Here is a 6,050-nt window from a genome sequence, read left to right as displayed (position 1 = left end):
GGATGGCATTCAGCACCAAGCACAGGTATGTATGTGTATGGATGGCATTCAGCACCAAGGGCAGGTGTGTTTACCTGTGTGTGGATGGCGTTCAGCACCAAGGACAGGTATGTATGAGTGTGGATGGCATTCAGCACCAAGGACAGGTATGTATGTGTGTGGATGGCATTCAGCACCAAGGACAGGTATGTTTGTGTGTGGATGGGGTTCAGCTCCAAGGACAGGTGTGTTTACCTGTGTGTGGAAAGTGTTTAGCACCAGGGACAGGTATGTATGTGTATGGATGGCGTTCAGCACCAGTGACAGGTATGTATGTGTATGGATGGCATTCAGCACCAAGGACAGGTGTGTTTGCCTGTGTGTGGATGGTGTTCAGCACCAAGGATAGGTGTGTTTGCCTGTGTGTGGATGGTGTTCATCACCAGGGACATGTATGTTTGTGTGTGGATGGGGTTCAGCACCAAGGACAGGTATGTATGTGTATGTGTATGGATATCGATGGTGTTCAGCTCCAAGGACAGGTGTGTTTAATCTGTGTGTGGAAGTGTTCAGCACCAGGGACATGTATGTATGTCTATGGATTGTGTTCAGCACCAGGGACAGGTATGTTTGTGTGTGTGTGGATGGTGTTCAGCTCCAAGGACAGGTGTGTTTACCTGTGTGTGGGTGGTGTTCAGCACCAAGAAAAGGCACGTTTGTGTGTGGATGGTGTTTAGTGTTTTGAAATGTGTGGCAAAACATGTACAATGCATGGTCTGAGAAAAAATTCATGCATCACCTTTATATAAGGCATATTTCAATACTAATATACCAATCTGAGACAAAAAAAACATTTTGATAACAGGATTACTAATAAATATCTTTCCATATGAATGGTCGTCTAGGCTAGTGTAAATGGTACCACAAAAACATTTAACCGACTTTTGAAGGCAAAAGATATGAATGGCAGTAAACAAAACTGTTATTATAATAAATGGCCGTGCCTACCAAGTGTATGCTTGGGAGAAAGTGGTGCTAAATATTCTCTCATCTGGGAATCTGGTCAAAGCCTGTCGAAACAAAGGAAATGTGAACAGCTTCTAAAGATATTGAAAAGCTGTTTGAAGTATTTCATGTTTGCATCCTAGCTTGATACTAGTGAAGTCCGTTTGAAAATACACCAAATTTTTGTGTGTGTATGGTGTTCAGCACCAAGGACAGGTGTGGCAAAACATGTATAAAGCATGGTCTGAGATAGAATTCATTGCATCATTTTCGTAACAAAAATCCCTACAGCATATCAACTTTATATTGATATTTCAACACATCAATCTGAGACAAGAGACATTTGATAACAGGATTACCAATATCTTTCCATGTAATGATCATCTAGGCTAGTGTACATGGTGACACGAAAACATTTAACTGACTTGTAAAGGCAAAGGATAAGAATGGCTGACAAAATGGTTAACGTTACTATAACAAATAGCCATCCCTACCAAGTGTAAGGCTGGGAGAAAGTGGTGCTGAATATTCTCTCTCATCTGGGAATCTCCTTCAAAAATGTCCATAATTTTGCTGTTCAAAACCTGTCGAAACAAAGGAAATTTGAACAGCATCTAACGATAAAGCTGTTTTAAGTATTTCAGGTTTGCCTCCTAGCTTGATACTAGATATAGAGAGGTTCGTTTGAAAATACACCAAATTTCTGCAAAGGGTTCGCACATCCGCCATGTTAACCAATTTACCCATGTTAATCATATGTTAATCATTATGATGTCCTACTTGGCCACTTTTTCACATATTATCGCGTGAAGAAGTACCAAAATCACATACCATTTCCTCAGTATTCACTACTTAAGGCACGAAGAACGTATTCTCGACTTTTCTGAGCAAAATGACTAAACTCCAGGTAAATTCATATCGTCAAACGAGAGGAACTCAAACATTTAATGTCCGCCATGGTTTTCCTAGAAATTGTTATGAAAAATACCCCAAAGGACAGAAAATTACCACAGAATTTAAGGATAAACGTACGAAATAGTTGTCCAAATCTGTTCTGAACAAATTAGAGGTACTTTTACTTTTTAAAAATTCGCCCAGAAATAGCAGAAAATTGTTCAACAATCTTACCGTCACACACGTCAAACCCGACTCGGCTGCACAGTTGTCGGTTCTTGTCTGCACTTTTGTCGTCTTTTCTGTAAAATTACCGCAAAATGCCCCGTAATTTTTCATCCTGCCTGTTGTACAAGACCTTAACTGCATATTCTGACGAAAAATGCACACAAAAATCTCAAAAATAATGTTTTTGAGACATTTTAAAACAGAGCGTCCAAATCCTCGTCTGCCCGTAGATGTTGAAAATTCGCGCGGTTGTGAAAATGACGTCATAGGGCCAGTGGAAAATTACTAAAGATAATTTCAAACAAATGTTGTCGTTTTTCGGATTTTATTACGATATCTCGTTTGAGAATATATTTATCAAGGGTTAGAAATATTGGCGTCTTTCTTGAATTATATTTAAAAAAAAAAAGTTTTCGAAACTGGTATCATACCGGAGGTTATTTTAGGTCCCACACCGGCGTTTTCAGTATCATTTTACAGAGTTGCACTCAAAGTTGCTTTGAGTGCAATGCGGGTTCGCTACGGCTCGCGAATATAGTTAACTCTGGCCGCATTGGTTGGGAGCTCCACGAGAGGGGCGAAAATAAATTCCAGAGTGATCGTTATTCATTTCCCTAGGAACTGCGTGTACATATCCAAATTTTATATGTCTGTTAGTGTACAGTGTCTTTACCTGAATGCATACACATCCGTGTCCATAATATCACCAGGGTCCATAATATCGCCACCTTGAGAAATAGTGTGCTTTAAGATATTTTTACTGCAACATACTTTTGGTATGCACTCCTGCACACCTCAAATCTACATACCTAGGGTATGTTGTAGGGCTGCGGACCGGTACACTGTACCGGTCCAATACCGTAAAAATCGTTTCGGTACAGGTCCAAAATACCGGATCATGAAGTAACGAGTATATAGTACCGAAATAGCTAGTTTACACCATGTATATGACTAAAGATAGGTAAATCCTACCACAAAGACGAAAAATTAGCACTGGAAAAGACGTAAACACCGTCGATTGATTTGAGATCCTCAGTCTCACGAGACATCGCGAGAGTGTGGCTGATCCAGGGTTGTGATTGGTCAACAAACTCAAATCAGATCAGAGGTCAGTCATTTTCTCTTCCCTCCAACACTTTATTATTGTTTCTGTGTCATGATTGAAAAAGTGAAGAACACGTGTTAATTTGTCAAATTGTTCAGGTACAGGTACAGGTCCGGACCTGTACCTAAACCTCTGTACCAGTACCTGTACCTGTACCTGATGTTACGTTTAGGTACGCAGCCCTAGTATGTTGTGGTAAAAATATCTTTAAGCACACTATTTCTCAAGGTGGCGATATTATGGACCCTGGTGATATTATGGACATAGACGTTAGAATATTATTTCCAAAATACAATATATTTACGTACTGAATTTGTGGGAACAGCTCTTCGGCATCCCTTATCAACAAAACTGATTACAAGTTGTTCTCCAAGCAGAGGTTTTGTCTTTTGTTCATGCTTTTGGGCTTTTATATCAGTTTATCTCTTTTGTACTGGTATATTTTTTTTATGGATACTACCTTGCGTATTTGAAACGGACCTATCTAATACTAGTGCTGTTATTCAGCCATCAAAATATCTGCTTGGAGATTAGGCCTCACCGCCTTAATTTTATGGATGACATCAGCGCGCGCATTAATTTTCGCCTGATTTTGTGAGAAAAAAAAAAGAAATTTTGTTGCCTTCTGACAGTGGTCAACATACCGAAAATGGACAAAGATATCTGTTGCCATGCCGGAAGGTGGATGACAGATAACTATGAAGAGAAGAGACAAGAAAAGGCTCTAATTTAATGTTCTGTTCCTTACTTTGATGCAGTGATATGTGATGCTGACTGTGTATGTGATGTTCCCAATGAATCAAAACCATTTGTACAATGATTGAGTCAACATTTTAAAATGTAGGAACATTGTTTTTTTCGGCCTTTTTTTTCCCGCCCGCTCGCACTAGATTTGGAGTCTGTGGAGGATGTCATCCATAAAATTTACTTGCTGTGGCCTTATCAAATCTTATAGTAACAAGTACACAAAGAAGGAAAGTCATAGACCGACTCTTGAAAGACTATATTTTAATTGTCACAATACTGTTAACATGTCTCTAGGAGGTATGTATTTACGCCCAAACGTAAAAATAGAGGAAAACGTAAAAGCTACCGAATTTTAATTACCTTTACATACATGGTTATCATCATCAATCATTTTCGTCATCATAATCTTCTACTCTTACAACCATCATTACTACGCCTGGTGTAAATTAAAGTTAATGACGTTTCCGTGCAGTATATTAATTACATTGAATACTTTTTGGCATAGCTTTTACAATACAAAAGACGCTTACCATAATAAACTAGGGGGGGGGGGAGTCAGTGAGTCGGGGGGTGAGCTAATGTTAAAATAGACGCTTGTGTTTTTCGGTATTTACAGATGTAAGATTTTTATTCCCCCCACCCTTTGAAATACCGCCTTCCCCGATAGTATAGGTTGACCACTATGTTTAGAGTTAAAACTTTTGTTCCAACACAAAGAAATGTTCTCGCCTAGAGCTTTCGACCAGTCACTCTGGTCTTCCTCAGTAGACTGACCCAGTGAGGCTTGTCACATGGCTTCTCAGAAGTGTGATGTCAACACTGGGTCAAAGGTATCCAGTGAAGATTTGAGTAAAGGGCCCTGATGTAAATAGCCTCTTTCACCCTTCTCAGATTGACTGGTCGAAAGCTCTAGGTGAGAACAATCCCTTGTGTTGCCACAAAAGCTCTAACTCTAACATGTAACTACCAACACAGATGAACTTGCAAGATAAGTTGACCTCTACATTTTGTTGTAGAATACAAGAAGACAACCTATATATTGGAACCCCTGTACATGCTTCTTACTTCTTCACAAAGAAGTCTACACCTGTCAGAATAAAAACTCTTTTGTCCTGCTTATTTAACGGCAGTACACATTCCTAGTGAGATTCTCCCTCTTTCTTCTCATATACATAAATTTTAGTCCCCGACGTTCTATCTCTCCTCCCGTTTTTTTTTTCTTTGTACATTGCAAAATGGAGGGACTAGCGTACAGTTCATTTCGCGAGGTGCACCCATCAGCGGAAACTATCATATTTCCGAATTCCTGTCTTCATAATACCTGAAAATTTTGCGCCAAATGTCAGCAGTTAGTTCATCGGAAACTGGAAAGACAAAGTCGGACAACTCACATCTATTTTTTCTTATCAATATCAAACGTGGCGGTAAAAATCTTAACTTTCTTAAACATTTCATATTTCAAAATTAAGGAAGTTGTCATAGTGCCCTTAAGTGTTACTATTAGTAGTAGCGAAGTCTTTCTTTACATATATAAGAGCATTTGTTCATTTTTGTATCCAGTGTCCAAACATTGATGTACAATGTAATATAATATGGCAGTTGAGGGTAGCATTAGATCTCTGAGTTTCAAGCCCTGATGTATTTGGAGCATGTCTAAGGTATCTTCACTACTACTTTCGTGACAAGAAAGACTTGTATTTTTTCTCGGGCACGTATTTTTTCCTTACACCTACCATATAATGGTAAACTCACACACATTTGTACATCTGCCACCACCTACAGCCATACAAATAACATAACTTTCTCCTAGACCTACGTACTCACACCACTGAAAAAAAATGGATAACCCCCTCAGAAAGATTTACACAATTTTACATTCTCTACTATCAAAAAAAAACTTGTAGCTTTATAGATACAACAGCGGGTTATGCCATGGAAGTTACCGATTAGTACATCGTGATTTTTTTTCCTACCAACAAGGAAAAGATGTTACAGGGTTCGAAATACCCGCTCTTGCCGCACAAGTTCACAAGTTCGATGTTCAAATTCTGTGCGACTTATTGAGATGCTAGGTTGCCCAGAGCAAAAGTTA

This window comes from Branchiostoma belcheri, unplaced genomic scaffold (assembly GCF_001625305.1).
Source record: "Branchiostoma belcheri isolate BF01 breed outbred unplaced genomic scaffold, Haploidv18h27 scaffold94, whole genome shotgun sequence".
Classification (NCBI taxonomy): domain Eukaryota; kingdom Metazoa; phylum Chordata; class Leptocardii; order Amphioxiformes; family Branchiostomatidae; genus Branchiostoma; species Branchiostoma belcheri.
The sequence above is the reverse complement of the archived record's forward strand: the minus strand, read 5'-3'. Positions refer to the sequence as shown.